The sequence below is a fragment of the Hyla sarda genome, chromosome 4, assembly GCF_029499605.1.
Source record: "Hyla sarda isolate aHylSar1 chromosome 4, aHylSar1.hap1, whole genome shotgun sequence".
Lineage (NCBI taxonomy): Eukaryota > Metazoa > Chordata > Amphibia > Anura > Hylidae > Hyla > Hyla sarda.
In genome coordinates, this window is record NC_079192.1 from 15031469 (window position 1) to 15053642 (window position 22174).

Consider the following 22174-nt stretch of genomic DNA (forward strand, 5'->3'; position numbering starts at 1 on the left):
TAGTTATATTCTTGTATATAGGAGCAGTATTATAGTGGTTATATTCTTGTATATAGGGGCAGTATTATAGTAGTTATATTCTTGTATATAGGAGCAGTATTATAGTAGTTATATTCTTGTATATAGGAGCAGTATTATAGTAGTTATATTCTTGTATATAGGGTCAGTATTATAGTAGTTATATTCTTGTATATAGGAGCAGTATTATAGTAGTTATATTCTTGTATATAGGGTCAGTATTATAGTAGTTATATTCTTGTATATAGGAGCAGTATTATAGTAGTTATATTCTTGTATATAGGAGCAGTATTATAGTAGTTATATTCTTGTATATAGGAGCAGTATTATAGTGGTTATATTCTTGTATATAGGGGCAGTATTATAGTAGTTATATTCTTGTATATAGGAGCAGTATTATAGTAGTTATATTCTTGTATATAGGAGCAGTATTATAGTAGTTATATTCTTGTATATAGGAGCAGTATTATAGTAGTTATATTCTTGTATATAGGAGCAGTATTATAGTAGTTATATTCTTGTATATAGGAGCAGTATTAGAGTAGTTATATTCTTGTATATAGGAGCAGTATTATAGTAGTTATATTCTTGTATATAGGAGCATTATTATAGCAGGTATATATTTATATTGGGGCAGTATTATTACAGTAGCTATACATAAGCTGTGTTCCTAGTATTGGTTGATCCATTGCTGCACTTACTGACTTGTTCGTTTGCTTAAACTTTTGCTCCTTTGTCTTTCCTAGAAAAACTTTAACTGTGCGGTAGAGGGAAAGCGCAGAATTCTTCAGCCTTGTTTTTATTTTTTCGTCTTTTTTTCTCTCTCTGACCTTCATCTATAAAATAAAAATATGAAATGAATAATAAGAAAAACATTTTATTTCCAGAGAGGCTGACTAGATCTGATTATCAGCTGCTTATTATACATGTTTATTTTTGTTTTTGGATGATTTTTGATTCCTTGAATTTTTACCATAAAAGTCCATGTGGAGCAAACACCTGTTTGGCAAACGATAAAAAAGAGAGAATGTGGGGTGTCAGACCGGAGGCGGAGAGCGAAAAATCACAGGTTTGATCATTTATTATTTCTTCATATACCAGCATGGTCCATATCACTATATACAGGAGATATATGACTTATACCAGCTGTACATATATATTATATACAGTATATACCAGGTTATACCAGCATGGTCCATATCACTATTTACAGGAGATATATAACTTATACCAGCTGTACATATATATTATATACAGTATATACACAGGTTATACCAGCATGGTCCATATCACTATATACACGAGATATATGACTTATACCAGCTGTACATATATAATTATATACAGTATATACCAGGTTATACCAGCATGGTCCATATCACTATATACAGGAGATATATAACTTATACCAGCTGTACATATATAATTATATACAGTATATACCAGCATGGTCCATATCACTATATACAGGAGATATATAACTTATACCAGCTGTACATATATAATTATATACAGTATATAACCAGGTTATACCAGTGTGGTCCATATCACTATATACAGGAGATATATAACTTATACCAGCTGTACATATATAATTATATACAGTATATACCCAGGTTATACCAGCATGGTCCATATTACTATATACAGGAGATATATGACTTATACCAGCTGTACATATATAATTATATACAGTATATACCAGGTTATACCAGCATGGTCCATATCACTATATACAGGAGATATATAACTTATACCAGCTGTACATATATATTATATACAGTATATACCCAAGTTATACCAGCATGGTCCATATCACTATATACAGGAGATATATTACTTATACCAGCTGTACATATATATTATATACAGTATATACCCAGGTTACACCAGCATGGTCCATATCACTATATACAGGAGATATATAACTTATACCAGCTGTACATATATAATTATATACAGTATATACCCAGGTTATACCAGTATGGTCCATATCACTATATACAGGAGATATATGACTTATACCAGCTGTATATATATAATTATATACAGTATATACTCAGGTTATACCAGCATGGTCCATATCACTATATACAGGAGATATATAACTTATACCAGCTGTACATATATATTATATACAGTATATACCAGGTTATACCAGCATGGTCCATATCACTATATACAGGAGATATATAACTTATACCAGCTGTACATATATCATTATATACAGTATATACCCAGGTTACACCAGCATAGTCCATATCACTATATACAGGAGATATATAACTTATACCAGCTGTACATATATCATTATATACAGTATATACCAGGTTATACCAGCATGGTCCATATCACTATATACAGGATATATAACTTATACCAGCTGTACATATATATTATATACAGTATATACCAGGTTATACCAGCATGGTCCATATCACTATATACAGGAGATATATAACTTATACCAGCTGTACATATATCATTATATACAGTATATACCCAGGTTACACCAGCATAGTCCATATCACTATATACAGGAGATATATAACTTATACCAGCTGTACATATATCATTATATACAGTATATACCAGGTTATACCAGCATGGTCCATATCACTATATACAGGATATATAACTTATACCAGCTGTACATATATATTATATACAGTATATACCAGGTTATACCAGCATGGTCCATATCACTATATACAGGAGATATATGACTTATACCAGCAGTACATATATATTATATACAGTATATACCCAGGTTATACCAGCATGGTCCATATCACTATATACAGGAGATATATGACTTATACCAGCTGTACATATATATATTATATACAGTATATACCAGGTTATACCAGCATGGTCCATATCACTATATACAGGAGATATATGACTTATACCAGCTGTACATATATATTATATACAGTATATACCCAGGTTATACCAGCATGGTCCATATCACTATATACAGGAGATATATAACTTATACCAGCTGTACATATATATTATATACAGTATATACCCAGGTTATACCAGCATGGTCCATATCACTATATACAGGAGATATATGACTTATACCAGCTGTACATATACATTATATACAGTATATACCCAGGTTATACCAGCATGGTCCATATCACTATATACAGGAGATATATAACTTATACCAGCTGTACATATATATTATATACAGTATATACCCAAGTTATACCAGCATGGTCCATATCACTATATACAGGAGATATATAACTTATACCAGCTGTACATATATATTATATACAGTATATACCCAGGTTACACCAGCATGGTCCATATCACTATATACAGGAGATATATAACTTATACCAGCTGTACATATATAATTATATACAGTATATACCCAGGTTATACCAGTATGGTCCATATCACTATATACAGGAGATATATGACTTATACCAGCTGTATATATATAATTATATACAGTATATACTCAGGTTATACCAGCATGGTCCATATCACTATATACAGGAGATATATAACTTATACCAGCTGTACATATATATTATATACAGTATATACCAGGTTATACCAGCATGGTCCATATCACTATATACAGGAGATATATGACTTATACCAGCTGTACATATATATTATATACAGTATATACCCAGGTTATACCAGCATGGTCCATATCACTATATACAGGAGATATATAACTTATACCAGCTGTACATATATAATTATATACAGTATATACTCAGGTTATACCAGCATGGTCCATATCACTATATACAGGAAATATATAACTTATACCAGCTGTACATATATATTATATACAGTATATACCAGGTTATACCAGCATGGTCCATATCACTATATACAGGAGATATTTAACTTATACCAGCTGTACATATATCATTATATACAGTATATACCCAGGTTACACCAGCATAGTCCATATCACTATATACAGGAGATATATAACTTATACCAGCTGTACATATATCATTATATACAGTATATACCAGGTTATACCAGCATGGTCCATATCACTATATACAGGATATATAACTTATACCAGCTGTACATATATATTATATACAGTATATACCAGGTTATACCAGCATGGTCCATATCACTATATACAGGAGATATATAACTTATACCAGCTGTACATATATCATTATATACAGTATATACCAGGTTATACCAGCATGGTCCATATCACTATATACAGGAGATGTATGACTTATACCAGCTGTACATATATCATTATATACAGTATATACCAGGTTATACCAGCATGGTCCATATCACTATATACAGGAGATATATAACTTATACCAGCTGTACATATATATTATATACAGTATATACCAGGTTATACCAGCATGGTCCATATCACTATATACAGGAGATGTATGACTTATACCAGCTGTACATATATATTATATACAGTATATACCAGGTTATACCAGCATGGTCCATATCACTATATACAGGAGATGTATGACTTATACCAGCTGTACATATATATTATATACAGTATATACCAGGTTATACCAGCATGGTCCATATCACTATATACAGGAGATGTATGACTTATACCAGCTGTACATATATATTATATACAGTATATACCAGGTTATACCAGCATGATCCATATCACTATATACAGGAGATATATAACTTATACCAGCTGTACATATATAATTATATACAGTATATACTCAGGTTATACCAGCATGGTCCATATCACTATATACAGGAGATATATAACTTATACCAGCTGTACATATATATTATATACAGTATATACCCAGGTTATACCAGCATGGTCCATATCACTATATACAGGAGATATATAACTTATACCAGCTGTACATATATATTATATACAGTATATACCCAGGTTACACCAGCATGGTCCATATCACTATATACAGGAGATATATAACTTATACCAGCTGTACATATATAATTATATACAGTATATACCCAGGTTATACCAGTATGGTCCATATCACTATATACAGGAGATATATGACTTATACCAGCTGTATATATATAATTATATACAGTATATACTCAGGTTATACCAGCATGGTCCATATCACTATATACAGGAGATATATAACTTATACCAGCTGTACATATATATTATATACAGTATATACCAGGTTATACCAGCATGGTCCATATCACTATATACAGGAGATATATGACTTATACCAGCTGTACATATATATTATATACAGTATATACCCAGGTTATACCAGCATGGTCCATATCACTATATACAGGAGATATATAACTTATACCAGCTGTACATATATAATTATATACAGTATATACTCAGGTTATACCAGCATGGTCCATATCACTATATACAGGAAATATATAACTTATACCAGCTGTACATATATCATTATATACAGTATATACCCAGGTTACACCAGCATAGTCCATATCACTATATACAGGAGATATATAACTTATACCAGCTGTACATATATCATTATATACAGTATATACCAGGTTATACCAGCATGGTCCATATCACTATATACAGGATATATAACTTATACCAGCTGTACATATATATTATATACAGTATATACCAGGTTATACCAGCATGGTCCATATCACTATATACAGGAGATATATAACTTATACCAGCTGTACATATATCATTATATACAGTATATACCAGGTTATACCAGCATGGTCCATATCACTATATACAGGAGATGTATGACTTATACCAGCTGTACATATATCATTATATACAGTATATACCAGGTTATACCAGCATGGTCCATATCACTATATACAGGAGATATATAACTTATACCAGCTGTACATATATATTATATACAGTATATACCAGGTTATACCAGCATGGTCCATATCACTATATACAGGAGATGTATGACTTATACCAGCTGTACATATATATTATATACAGTATATACCAGGTTATACCAGCATGGTCCATATCACTATATACAGGAGATGTATGACTTATACCAGCTGTACATATATATTATATACAGTATATACCAGGTTATACCAGCATGGTCCATATCACTATATACAGGAGATGTATGACTTATACCAGCTGTACATATATATTATATACAGTATATACCAGGTTATACCAGCATGATCCATATCACTATATACAGGAGATATATAACTTATACCAGCTGTACATATATAATTATATACAGTATATACTCAGGTTATACCAGCATGGTCCATATCACTATATACAGGAGATATATAACTTATACCAGCTGTACATATATATTATATACAGTATATACCCAGGTTATACCAGCATGGTCCATATCACTATATACAGGAGATATATAACTTATACCAGCTGTACATATATATTATATACAGTATATACCAGGTTATACCAGCATGGTCCATATCACTATATACAGGAGATATATAACTTATACCAGCTGTACATATATATTATATACAGTATATACTCAGGTTATACCAGCATGGTCCATATCACTATATACAGGAGATATATAACTTATACCAGCCGTACATATATATTATATACAGTATATACCAGGTTATACCAGCATGGTCCATATCACTATATACAGGAGATATATAACTTATACCAGCTGTACATATATCATTATATACAGTATATACCCAGGTTACACCAGCATAGTCCATATCACTATATACAGGAGATATATAACTTATACCAGCTGTACATATATCATTATATACAGTATATACCAGGTTATACCAGCATGGTCCATATCACTATATACAGGATATATAACTTATACCAGCTGTACATATATATTATATACAGTATATACCAGGTTATACCAGCATGGTCCAAATCACTATATACAGGAGACATATATATATATATATATATATATATATATATATATATATATATAAAAATATATATAAAACTTATACCAGCTGTAGATATGTTTAAAGCCTAATTAGGCTGTATTTGTGGGAGGGGCATGAGATATATTACCCCCCACACCCCGCATCCACGTGCATGTGTTGCATTTGGCGGTTGTTTCAGGTTACCTGTGCACCGCTGTGAGCTCTAACGTTTCCCTGGTGATAAGGAGTCTTCAGTTTTTCCTGCTTTCACTAGGTTCATGTACCGGGTTGGTAAGTACTGCTCAGTGGCGGTTTATGCTGTGGGGGGGTTTTTTGCGGTCACCAGGCCCCACATGTGGCAGCAGTTGTGCGCGGGGCAGGTGGAGCGGGGCAGGTGGAGTGCTCAGCTCTCCCGGCAGCCTGGCTGGCGGCATCATCCCGGCCGGGATGTTGGGAGAGGCGGGTACTTCGCAGCGCTGCCGGTTGTGTGCGGTGCGGGCGGAATGCTTGGCCTCCCGGCGTATTGGCTGGCGGTGTTGTTCTGGCTGGAACATTGGGAGAGGCGGGTACTTCTCAGCGCTTCGTGGGGCTGGTTACAAACCTGGATGCGGATGCCAGGCGGGCTGGTGTCCAGGTAGCATCCGTGTGGATCCGGGCTGCAGCGCTGGTATGTAGTTCCGCACAGGTACACGATGTCGGCGCTAATGCTCCGGTTATTGTTATGATTGCAACTACGCAGTCTGACAGGTCAGGCTGTCCATGCTGTCAGCAAGTAAATTAACCCCTGTATAGCTGGTTCAGGTACAGGGATACCGCTGGCTGGGTCTGATATAAGGGTGATCATGTCTGGGGGGTTTTCTTTAGTCACTGTCAATTTAGCTGCTGGTTGCTTATCATTTTGCTTGTATACTGATAAAGTTAAAAAAAAAAAAAAGAGGGGTGCAGGGCATTGATGTACATGTTGTCAGGATCCGGACTGGTATGCAGAGAGGACACTGGAGGTGGATCCTCTGTGTCAGTGGGGTAATGGCAGGGGCCGTACCAGGGGAATTGAATCTAAGGGGTTACTGGTTTTCACCAGAGCCCGCCGCAAAGCGGGATGGACTTGCAGCGGCAGGTAACCCCCAGGTCTTTCGACCCGATAGCGACTCAACCCCACTGACAGCTGAGACAGGCGCGGTACACAGGGACAAGGCAAGAGCAAGGTCGGACATAGCAGAAGGTCAGGGCAGGCAGCAATGGTTCGTAGTCAGGGGCAACGGCAAGTGTCTGGATACACAGGTTTGGGATACACAAAACACTTTCTCAGGGCACTAGGGCAACAAGATCCGGTGAGGACAGGAAGGGGAAGTGGGTTTTTCTATGTTTTGCAGGTGTAGGTACTGATTGGGCCAGGCACCAATTAATGGTGCACTGGCCCTTCAAATTTCAGAGAGCCGGCGCGCGCGCGCCCTAGAGAGCGGGGCTGCGTGTGCCGGGACAGAACAGCAGGAGGACGGGGCAGGTGAGGTGATTGGGATGCGACCCGCGAGCGGGCGCGTCCCGCTACGCGGATCGCATCCCCGCCGGTGATAACAGTGCAGCGCTCCCGGTCAGCGGGTCTGATCGGGGCGCTGCATGCAGAAGAACGCCGCGAGCGCTCCGGGGAGGAGCAGGGACCCGGAGCGCTCGGCGTAACACATGTGTGTTTCTTCCACTATAGCTGGTACATTTTGGACCTGAATTCGTCGTTGATAGCACCAAGTTGTCAGTAAGAGGTTGGTTGCCTTTTCATAAGCATTGGTTGTAGGTTCATTTCAGTTGTTTTTCTATCCATGCACAGTCAGCTTTTGGTTGTTGGTGTGATAGCCTGGGGGAGTAGGGTATATGGGGTGTAGCCGTGCGGTTACTAAAGGGTGTCTGGTTAACCCTTTCTATTCGTGACGCCTCCTATGCAATGCTTGTCCTACCGCCACCCTTCCCAAGAGCGATAGGGAGGTATAGAATAATGGAATCTCCACAACCGGAGAGTTTGCTGAAAACAGTTGGAACTTTTACTGAAGATTTTATGCAACTTCACAACAGGAACAATGTCTACAAATGCAAATTCTCTTGCAGATTGACAAAGGTTGGGACCTTAAGCAGTTTTGAGTCTTTAAACTGATATGCACTGTTCCACTGGATTTAGGGGATTTAGTTGTGGTCCAGTAGTCACGCTAGCTTTAGCAGGGATTTAGTTTAGAACTCACGGTTTAGTTTAGGCTGTGGCCGGAAGGTTTTCTGGACTAGCTTGTCTTTGAAAGTTGCGCAGATCCGTCCTGCTAGTCCGGCATCCACGAGAGCATCAACCCAAGAGAGCGATAATTGGCTACAGCTCCCTTATATGGGCAGGGGCTGGACTAGAGCTGATTGGTCCAATACTGCTGTCAATCCCCTTTACATAGCATTATGGGTAAAATGTGACCCAAGGACCTCCAAAGCTCCTATAACATACCATAGAGGATTTAACATGGTCACATGACCGAAGGTCCTGCGACGCTAGCAAAGTAAGCATACTATACATTATATTAAATATACATTATTATTAAATATATACAGGTATAAACATTAAAAAGTTAGCATAGAGGAGAGGCGACTAGGGGCTGTCCCACCTGGGGGACCCTACCTGAGCGTAGTTACTCTGACTTTGGGGACCACCATACAAGGTACGGTATGCAATACGGTACTGGGACACCGCATTGGCGATATTTAACTACACGTTTTGTTCCTTTCTCTTGTGACATTATTAGTTGCACAAGCTAACTTATGTAGTCACTACACATTCCGCTAAGTAGTGGGCAGTCGGTTCCACTTTGTGTTTGACCATGCTGCATCCGCTTACACATAGGCAGTAGTTTTACCGCAATCCTGACATGTTTGTTTCCAGGGGAGACTACTGCATGGTTGATGTATACAGACACGTTTTCAGAGCATCATCGGTTTTATACAAGTAAGGGTTACCGTTTAGTCCTGACACGTCTTCAGGTGTAACCTCTTGCTCCATTGCTGTTGCCGACATGTCTTCAGTAATATCACTTCTGTGTAGACAATGCGTTTACCACGTTTTCTCGAATATACCCTGTTACACACGGCACCGGCATTACACATAGGCAGTTGGCTTTACCGCTACTCTTACACGGGATAGGGGCCACTGCAACATGGTCGTTTTTTGGTCTCAGGGCAGCTTATGCTTGCACATAGGCCGTGGTTTTACCGCTAATCCTGACACGTCTTCAGGGGAGACCATGGCGTTATTGTTGTTACCGACACGTCTTCGGAGCAACAACCACGTTTATGTAATTTCAGTTGTCACGCTTCGCCTCTCCAGTACACAAAAAAAAAAAAGGCTAATTACGTGATTCCCGTCTCGTATCACTTCATTCATACCACGATCAGGTCTTTACGTTTAACTTAATTCATTTTCGCTAACGGCACATGACAATGTGCATAATCATTGGCATATAGTCGTCTACTCACGTTTGGGTCACACCACCCACGTTAGCTTACTTACTGCACTTGTCTTGGTCAAAGTCACTGCAGGCACTAACGGTTTAGGGGTGATTGATATATTTTGTTGTTCTAGGATCCAGGATTGTGGACACTTTTGGTTCGGCTAGGGGTACTGCAGGTCAGTAATAGGGTATACGGTGATTTAGGAAAGTTTAGCAGGTTCTTTATGGTTTCTGCTTTTTCTTTCCCAGCACCCATTTTCCGGACCAGACAGCTTGGATTACAGCAATCATGTCTCACGGATCAGACATTGAGGATCCACTGTCAGTGCCAGAAACCCCGGTTGGGAGTTCCGAACGTGGGGCAGCATCCTCGGCTTATCGTACATGGACTATCCCGAAACTAATGGAAGAACTTCGTAGAAGGGGAATTCCATTCCCAGCATTGGCCCGCAAAGCTAAACTATATAAACGTTTGATGGCTGATCCAGGGGCATGGAGTGGCGAGGAGACGGTCCCAGGACAGTCCTCTTCTACCACTCTGGATCAACTGCATGCCATGATGACTTCCGTGGTGGCATCCATGTCCTTGTTCAACTCAAGGTTGGAGATGCTGGAAAGAGGCAATGCTCGGGATCCTGTAGTCACTGATGCAGTGGAGATGCCCTCGACATCCCAGGCCGCAGGGTCAGGTATGCCTATGGGGCTCCAAAAGTAGCCCCAGCGCATTTTGTACCTGTATCTGTTCGGAAGGACATATTGGACAGGAAGGACATCAACCTGGCGTCCTTGCTCATTTCTTCACAGGACCTCACCGAGACTAAGACAGTTGTTTGCGGAGAACTGTCAGTTGTGTTGAAGAGCAAGGACGTCAAGCTTAGTCGCAAGCTAACTTTCCAAGAGTTTGGGTTAGCTCTCAGTATGTACAGGGATGTTATATGCTCAGTGAAACCTGAACGCAGGGAAGAATTATACCTCTACCTGTATCAGTTAACGGAATTTTCTTACAAGTATGGGGGTAGTCACTTTTATGACTATCATAAATCTTTTTCTGCTAAGGCGGCAGCAGCCTTTAGTCAATTCGGTTATGTTACTGATTGGAGTATTGTTGACACCATTCTATTCTGCAAACATTTCACGGGTCTGAAATCTCCAGTCTGCGCGATTTGTCAGTCCATTTTCCACTCGACAGCTTGGTGTGCCAGTAATCAACAACCTGAGGCCAGCACAAGCAAAGGTGTTACGTCAGGGCCGGCCCCCGCTCAGAAGCCTGCTCCCACGGTTGACAAGTTAGTGAGTCCGATCAGATTTCTGGGCCGCAGCCAGATGGTTTAGTCTGGTTGCACAGACCTGGGGGCACAGTTGGGCTAAGCATACGGTACTTTTTTTATGTGACAATGCAGCAACCGTAGACATTGTGAAGAAGGGTAGGTCTAAGTCACAAGCGGCCATGAAGTTTGTCAGGAGACTGGTATGGCTCTCTCTCCAACACAATATTAATTTCATTTGTCAACATATTGCTGGGGTGAAAAATCTTGCAGCGGATGTGTTGTCTCGAGCTAAACTAAACGTTCTCTTTCAGGTCATGCCGAAGGCGGATCCTGGGGGTTTTTTGGCACCATCATGCCACACGTTGATGATGGACTAGCACATTTCTCTGGTATAGCTGTTAGTGTTGCTCGCAAATATTCGTAATTCGAATTTTATTTGCAAATATAGCACTATATATACGTAATTACGAATATTCGTTTTTTTTTCGCATATGCGCAAATTTATGTGCATGTTCGTGAATATTGAGCCCTCCCTTCTTTAATGGTATAGGGAACTATGACTAGTGCATTAACTCTGTGATTTTTTTGCCCATTGAAACCAATAGGCCCATTGTGGTCTATGGGGATCTCACAGCTTGTAACACAGTAAGATAAGCAGGACTGTCTTGGCAGCACAGTGGATGGGAGACCACCATGGGTTTGAGTACTGGGGTGGGACAGAGTGTTACAGTGTTGTGGATAAACTTTACTTTCCTGGAAAAGCTCATAGCCCATAGAAACCAATCAGATTGCTGTTTTCATTTTTCACAAGGCCTCTGCAAAATGAAGGAAGCAATCTGATTGGTTGCTATGCGCAACTCAGAAACTTTTCCTCTGGAGAGGTCTTGATAAATCTCCCTCTATGGGGGAGATTCATCAAAACCAGTGTAGAGAAAGAGTTGTGCAGTTGCCCATGGAAACCAATCAGATTGCTTCCTTCATTTTTGAAAAGGCCTCTGAAAAATGAAGGAAACTTCCAGGAAAGTAAAGTTTAACTACAACACTGTAACACTCTGTGCCACCCCAGGACTCGAACCCATGGTGGTCTCCCATCCACTGTGCTGCTGAGACAGTCCTGCTCATCTTACTGTTTTACATGCCGTGAGATCCCCATAGACCACAATGGGCCTATTGGTTTCAATGCACTAGTCATAGTTCCCTATACCATTAAAGAAGGGAGGGCTCAATAGTCGCGAATATGCGCATATATTTTCGCATATGCGCAAAAAAACGAATATGCGAATTTCACGAATATATGATGAATATTTGTCCATATATTCGCGAATTCGAATATGGCCTATGCCGCTCATCACTAATAGCTGTCACACTTATCAAGAAATCTCTCGCTCCCAGAACTAGAAGGTCTTACGAAGTTGTTCTTACATCTTACAAACGTTATCTCTCATTGTACAACATTCCTTTTTCATTTGAGACACCTATCATCCCGTCTTTCATCGGTTTTGGCCACTCAAGCTTTCTTACTCTACTATCAAACAGAACAGTACTTAGCTGGCATTCAACATTTCATTTCTCTCTCTTTTCCGGACAAACCACCCATATTATCCATTCATGCAGTCAAAGCCGCTCTCAAATGGGTACAGTAGAGCAGAGCACCCAAGTCTCCCGGACGTCTACCCATTACTGCCATTGTTTAGATCCATGTCTGATCAGCTGGATAGTAACCCTTTCAGTTTCTTACCTAGTTTAGTATTGAAAGCTGCTATTTATTTAGCCTTTTATGGTTTTCTCCGGCCTGGGGAGTTTACGTGTGTAGTTAAGAATGAAAAGGCTGTGACTAAGTTGCAGCTTACCGTATTTTTCGCCGTATAAGACGCACTTTTTCTTCACCAAAACTGGGGGGAAAAAGTCGGTGCGTCTTATATGACGAATACACCCCTATCGCGGCGGTCCTTGCGGCCATCAACAGCCGGGACCCGCGGCTAATACAGGACATCACCGATCGGGGTGATGCCCTGTATTAACCCTTCAGACGCGGCGATCAAAGCTGACCGCTGCGTCTGAAGGGAAAGTGACACTAACCCGGCTGTTCAGCGATTTCACCGCGGCGGTCCCTAACAGCCCTACTGAATAGCCGGGTTAGTGCTTACAGGACACCGGGAGGGACCTTACCTGCCTCCTCTGTGTCTTCTCCGTTCAGGGATCCCCTGTATGGCTGGCGCTCTCCTTCCTCGTCATCACGTCGTCGCGTACGTGCGTCGGCATGCGTAACGACGTGATGGAGGCGACAGAGAGCGAGGATACCCGGCCGCCAGCAGAGACGTTCCGGAGAGACGGGGACACGGCGACAGCGATGGAGCGACATCCAGGGCAGCGGTGACGGGTCCGGAGCGGCGGGGACACGTGAGTACTACCTCCTATGCAGTGGTCTTCAATCTGCGGACCTCCAGATGTTGCAAAACTACAACTCCCAGCATGCCCGGACAGCCGTTGGCTGTCCGGGCATGCTGGGAGTTGTAGTTTTGCAACATCTGGAGGTCCGCCGGTTGAAGACCACTATTGGGTTCAAAATCTTTATTTTTTTGAGATTTTGCCCCTAAAAATTGGGTGCGTCTTATACGCCGGTGCGTCCTATAGGACGGAACATACGGTAAGTGGTCTAATGGTTATTACAAATTTGCGCTCAAGGTTACCAAGACATGCAGGTGGGGGACGGAAGTAAAGTATTTCCCGTCAGAGAATCAATGGTGTCCCGCAGCAGTGTTGTCAGATTTATCGAGGGCATTGTTTGATAAACCGGAAGATTCTCCTCTGTTGCCTTTTAATTCTGTTGCCCTTACTACATCACAATTTGGTAGTCATGTACGTACATTGATTAAGAATTTGGGTCTTGATCCCAGTAGATATTCCGGGCACTCTTTCCATATTGGGGCCGCCTCGGCAGCCTCTGCACCCAGGGTGCCGCCTCACATTAGAAGGAAATTAGGGAGATGGAGATCGGGCTGCTTTGCCACATATATACCCGACCCTCGTGTTGAAATGGCTGATGTTTTCAAATATTTGGCGCTTTGATTTAAATAAAATTGCTCTTGCTTCATATCCTACAGGGTGTCTTTTTTTCCCACTAAAGGCTGATCCTCGGTCACGGTTTTTGGGCGCAGTTCAGCCACTTTGTGTATATGTGTGTGGTGTCCCGGTACAGGACATGGTCCTGTACCCTTCCTAAGTCCCCTCAGGAAGAGTCCCTGCAGTCCATAGGGCTCTCCTGCAGGGCTTCACCCCTTACTCATCAGTTCCTGCTTCATACAAATGCATTGTGCATATTGTTTAGTGTATATAAAGTTTGTACAAATTTATAAAATGTATAGGCCCTTCCTGGGTCATGTGATCTACTGTCATGTGATGTACCCAGAGTTCCCTGGGTACAGGACCTACAGGCTTTAGTCCAGCCCCCCTGGTATATAAGGGGCTGTAGTCTCTAAATTCTCTCTTGATTCCTGGATCTTAATTCATCTCCGCTAGGCCAAAGCCTAAAGAACCTGCAGCCACTTCAAAACGTGAGTTATCAAGCTCTATCTACAGCTCTAGTGACTACTACTCAACTCAAGTATACAATAAGTAGCACAGTGGCCTGCATAAATCTCAATACTACAAGTCCCAGCAAGCTAGTGAGGTATCCTGCATCCCGGTTGCCTCTAGAGAAACTGCATAACTGTAAAGAATGTTCCATAAGAAGTTTAAATAAAAGTTCCAGTTATTTTCACAATTCCTGCTGTGGACATTCCTTTATTGCCTGCCATTTCTGGGTTGGTTGTCGGCAGGGCCTTTTACAGAAAACAACCACATCCTGGCGTCACGACTAATCAGGGGTTAATAAAACCTTGCCCCACAGGGTTAATACCACCAGACCCTGCTACACTGTTACGCCGAGCGCTCCGGGTCCCCGCTCCTCCCCGGAGCGCTCGCAGCATTCTCTTATTCACAGCGTCCCGGTCAGACCTGCTGACCGGGTGCGCTGCGATATTGCTCCCAGCCGGGATGCGATTCGCGATGCGGGATGCGCCCGCTCGCGATGCGCATCTCGGCTCCCGTACCTGACCCGTTCCCCGTCTGTGTTGTCCCGGCGCACGCGGCCCCGCTCCTTAGGGCGCGCGTGCCGGGTCTCTGCAATTTAAAGGGCCACTGCGCCACTGATTGGTGCAGTATCCTCACCTGTGCACTCCCTATTTATACCTCACTTTCCCTGCACTCCCTCGCCGGATCTTGTTGCCATTGTGCCAGTGAAAGCGTTCCCTTGTGTGTTCCTAGCCTGTGTTCCAGACCTCCTGCCGTTGCCCCTGACTACGATCCTTGCTGCCTGCCCTGACCTTCTGCTACGTCCGACCTTGCTCTTGTCTACTCCCTTGTACCGCGCCTATCTTCAGCAGTCAGAGAGGTTGAGCCGTTGCTAGTGGATACGACCTGGTTGCTACCGCCGCTGCAAGACCATCCCGCTTTGCGGCGGGCTCTGGTGAATACCAGTAGCAACTTAGAACCGGTCCACCAGCACGGTCCACGCCAATCCCTCTCTGGCACAGAGGATCCACCTCCAGCCAGCCGAATCGTGACATACACCATTGCAACACCCCAGACACCACATGTGTATTGGTTGTCAGACAATATTGTTGCAGGTTAGGTACCAGAGGCGATGAAAGGCAGCTGTTCTACCCGCAGGTAAGTCTTTACTATTAACAGTACACAATTTAGCCCTGACCGCAAATAATTATATACAGTATATACCAGGTTATACCAGTATGGTCCATATCACTATATACAGGAGATATATAACTTCTACCAGCTGTACATATATAATTATATACAGTATATACCCAGGTTATACCAGCATGGTCCATATCACTATATACAGAAGATATATAACTTATACCAGCTGTACATATATAATTATATACAGTATATACCATGTTATACCAGCATGGTCCATATCACTATATACAGGAGATATATAACTTATACCAGCTGTACATATATATTATATACAGTATATACCCAGGTTATACCAGCATGGTCCATATCACTATATACAGGAGATATATAACTTATACCAGCTGTACATATATAATTATATGCAGTATATACCATGTTACACCAGCATGGTCCATATCACTATATACAGGAGATATATAACTTATACCAGCTGTACATATATAATTATATACAGTATATACCCAGGTTATACCAGCATGGTCCATATCGCTATATACAGGAGATATATAACTTATACCAGCTGTACATATATAATTATATACAGTATATACCATGTTATACCAGCATGGTCCATATCACTATATACAGGAGATATATAACTTATACCAGTGGACATATATATATAATATACAGTATATACCAGGTTATACCAGCATGGTCCATATCACTATATACAGGAGATATATAACTTATACCAGCTGTACATATATATCATATACAGTATATACCCAGGTTATACCAGCATGGTCCATATCGCTATATACAGGAGATATATAACTTATACCAGCTGTACATATATATTATATACAGTATATACCATGTTATACCAGCATGGTCCATATCACTATATACAGGAGATATATAACTTATACCAGCTGTACATATATAATTATATACAGTATATACCCAGGTTATACCAGCATGGTCCATATCGCTATATACAGGAGATATATAACTTATACCAGCTGTACATATATATTATATACAGTATATACCATGTTATACCAGCATGGTCCATATCACTATATACAGGAGATATATAACTTATACCAGCTGTACATATATAATTATATACAGTATATACCCAGGTTATACCAGCATGGTCCATATCGCTATATACAGGAGATATATAACTTATACCAGCTGTACATATATAATTATATACAGTATATACCAGGTTATACCAGCATGGTCCATATCACTATATACAGGAGATATATAACTTGTACCAGCTGTACATATATATTATATACAGTATATACCAGGTTATACCAGCATGGTCCATATCACTATATACAGGAGATATATAACTTATACCAGCTGTACATATATAATTATATACAGTATATACCCAGGTTATACCAGCATGGTCCATATCACTATATACAGTATATATATAACTTATACCAGCTGTACATATATATTATATACAGTATATACCAGGTTATACCCGCATGGTCCATATCACTATATACAGGAGATATATAACTTATACCAGCTGTACATATATAATTATATACAGTATATACCCAGGTTATACCAGCATGGTCCATATCACTATATACAGGAGATATATAACTTATACCAGCTGTACATATATAATTATATACAGTATATACCAGGTTATACCAGCATGGTCCATATCACTATATACAGGAGATATATAACTTATACCAGCTGTACATATATATTATATACAGTATATACCATGTTATACCAGCATGGTCCATATCACTATATACAGGAGATATATAACTTATACCAGCTGTACATATATACTTATATACAGTATATACCCGGTTATACCAGCATGGTCCATATCACTATATACAGGAGATACAGAACTTATACCAGCTGTACATATATATTATATACAGTATATACCCAGGTTATACCAGCATGGTCCATATCACTATATACAGGAGATACAGAACTTATACCAGCTCTACATATATATTATATACCCAGGTTATACCAGCATGGTCCATATCACTATATACAGGAGATATATGACTTATACCAGCTGTACATATATATTATATACAGTATATACCCAGGTTATACCAGCATGGTCCATATCACTATATACAGGAGATATATAACTTATACCAGCTGTACATATATATTATATACAGTATATACCCAGGTTATACCAGCATGATCCATATCACTATATACAGGAGATATATGACTTATACCAGCTGTACATATATATTATATACAGTATATACCAGGTTATACCAGCATGGTCCATATCACTATATACAGGAGATATATAACTTATACCAGCTGTACATATATAATTATATACAGTATATACCCAGGTTATACCAGCATGGTCCATATCACTATATATAGGAGATATATAAGTTATACCAGCTGTACATATATATTATATACAGTATATACCCAGGTTATATCAGCATGGTCCATATCACTATATACAGGACATATATAACTTATACCAGCTGTACATATATCATTATATACAGTATATACCCAGGTTATACCAGCATGGTCCATATCACTATATACAGGAGATATATAACTTATACCAGCTGTACATATATATTATATACAGTATATACCAGATTATACCAGCATGATCCATATCACTATATACAGGAGATATATAACTTATACCAGCTGTACATATATAATTATATACAGTATATACCAGGTTATACCAGCATGGTCCATATCACTATATATACAGGAGATATATAACTTATACCAGCTGTACATATATATTACATACAGTATATACCAGGTTATACCAGCATGGTCCATATCACTATATACAGGAGATATATAACTTATACCAGCTGTACATATATAATTATATACAGTATATACCAGGTTATACCAGCATGGTCCATATCACTATATACAGGAGATATATAACTTATACCAGCTGTACATATATATTATATACAGTATATACCAGGTTATACCAGCATGGTCCATATCACTATATACAGGAGATATATAACTTATACCAGCTGTACATATATAATTATATACAGTATATACCCAGGTTATACCAGCATGGTCCATATCACTATATACAGGAGATATATAACTTATACCAGCTGTACATATATAATTATATACACTATATACCAGGTTATACCAGCATGGTCCATATCACTATATACAGGAGATATATAACTTATACCAGCTGTACATATATAATTATATACAGTATATACCAGGTTATACCAGCATGGTCCATATCACTATATACAGGAGATATATAACTTATACCAGCTGTACATATATATTATATACAGTATATACCCAGGTTATACCAGCATGGTCCATATCACTATATACAGGAGATATATAACTTATACCAGCTGTACATATATATTATATACAGTATATACCAAGGTTATACCAGCATGGTCCATATCACTATATACAGGAGATATATAACTTATACCAGCTGTACATATATAATTATATACAGTATATACCAGGTTATACCAGCATGGTCCATATCACTATATACAGGAGATATATAACTTATACCAGCTGTACATATATAATTATATACAGTATATACCCAGGTTATACCAGCATGGTCCATATCACTATATACAGGAGATATATAACTTATACCAGCTGTGCATATATAATTATATACAGTATATACCCAGGTTATACCAGCATGGTCCATATCACTATATACAGGAGATATATAACTTATACCAGCTGTACACATATATATAATATATACAGTATATACCAGCATGGTCAGTAGTAGACGATGCTTACGTCACATTGTCATTAATGCCAGTGATGCCCATATCACATATCTGCTGACGTGCCATCTCTAATACCATCGTGCTCCATCTGGTACAGAACACGTTTTCCACATTATATTATGCTAATTGCTCAGCCCTTCACCAGCTGCCAAACGTCTGGTTCCTCCGCTTGGCATTGCTGCGTCCACGTATTGTTTTTTGGGTGATTTTCGGGTGAACAATAGAGGCCGAGCAGAGCATGAGAGATGCACTTGGGTACATTTATATGGGGGGGGGACTCAAGTGTTAATAGGGGGGGGGGCGTCCTCTCTTTAAGGTCCTTATCGTATAATAGACCATAATAAACCATATAAGGTCCTTAATGTATAATAGACCATATTAGAAATTGGTTACAAGTGCCTCTCTTTCTGGAGGACCTGTCCTGTCTATAGATTTGAGTGAGCGTCGTGTAATGCTTCATCTCCCCTGTGGTGGCGCTGTGGGGAAACTGAACACTTACCGCCAGCTTTCTCCAGCCGATCGCTGAGGGGTCCCAGCAAAGAGACACTATATGGGGGAGATTTATTAAAACCTGTTTAAAGGAATGCAGTTGCCCATAGCAACCAGATTGCGCCTTTCATTTTTTAATAGAGCAGACCAGAGCAGAAGATGACGGATAATACTGATCAGTGCTTTGTCCTATACATAGCACTGAACAGTATTAGCAATCGAATGATTGCTATGAATAGTCCCCTATGGGGATTATTAAAGTGTAAAAATAAAAGTAAAAAAGTAATAAAAAAAAGTTTAAAAAAAATGTGAAAATCCCCTCCCCCAATAAAATCGTAAATTGTCCCATTTTCCCTATTTCACCCCCAAAAAGTGTTAAAAATATATTTCATATACATATTTGGTATCGCCGCGTGCGTAAATATCCCAACTATTAAAATAAAATGTTAATGATACCGTAAGGTGAACGGTGTGAAAGTTCAAAATAGCTGCTTTTTAATAACATTTTATTCTAAAAAAAAATCATAAAAATTATACTAAAAATTTTATATAAGCAAATATGGTATCAATACGTACAGATCATGGCGCAAACAATGAGCCCTCATACCGTCGCTTATACGGAAAAATGAAAAAGTTATAGGTCTTCAAAATAGGGGGATTTTAAAAGTACTAATTTGGTTAAACAGTTTGCGATTTTTTTTAAGCGCAACAGTAATAGAAAAGTATATAATAATGGGTATCATTTTAATCGTATTGACCGAAAGAATAAAGAACACACGTCCTTTTTACCGTAAATTGTACGGCGTGAAGAAGAAACCTTCCAAAATCTGCAAAATTGGGGTTTTCTTTTTAATTTCCCCACACAAATAGTATTGTTTTGGTTGCGCCATACATTTTATGGTAAAGTGAGTGATGTCATTACAACGGACAACTGGTCGCGCAAAAAACAAGCCCTCATACTAGTCTGTGGATGAAAATATAAAAGAATTATGATTTTTTGAAGGGGAGGAGGAAAAAACGAAAACGTAAAAATAAAATTGTCTGCGTCCTTAAGGCCAAAATGGGCTAAGTCCTTAAGGGGTTAAAGGGGTTCCCCGGTGGGAAACTTTTTATTTTTAAATCAACTAGTGCCAGAAAGTTAAACAGATTTGTAAATTACTTCTATTAAAAAATCTTAATCCTTCCAGTACTTATTAGCTGCTGAAAACTACAGAGGAAATTCTTTTCTTTTTGGAACACAGAGCTCTCTGCTGACATCATGACCACAGTGCTCTCTGCTGACATCTCTGTCCATTTTAGGAACTGTCCAGAGTAGGAGAGAATCCCCATAGCAAACATATGCTGCTCTGGACAGTTCCTAAAATGGACAGAGATGTCAGCAGAGAGCACTGTGGTTGTCATGTCAGCAGAGAGCTCTGTGTTCCAAAAAGAAAAGAATTTCCTCTGTAGTTTTCAGCAGCTAATAAGTACTGGAAGGATTAAGATTTTTTAATAGAAGTAATTTACAAATCTGTTTAACTTT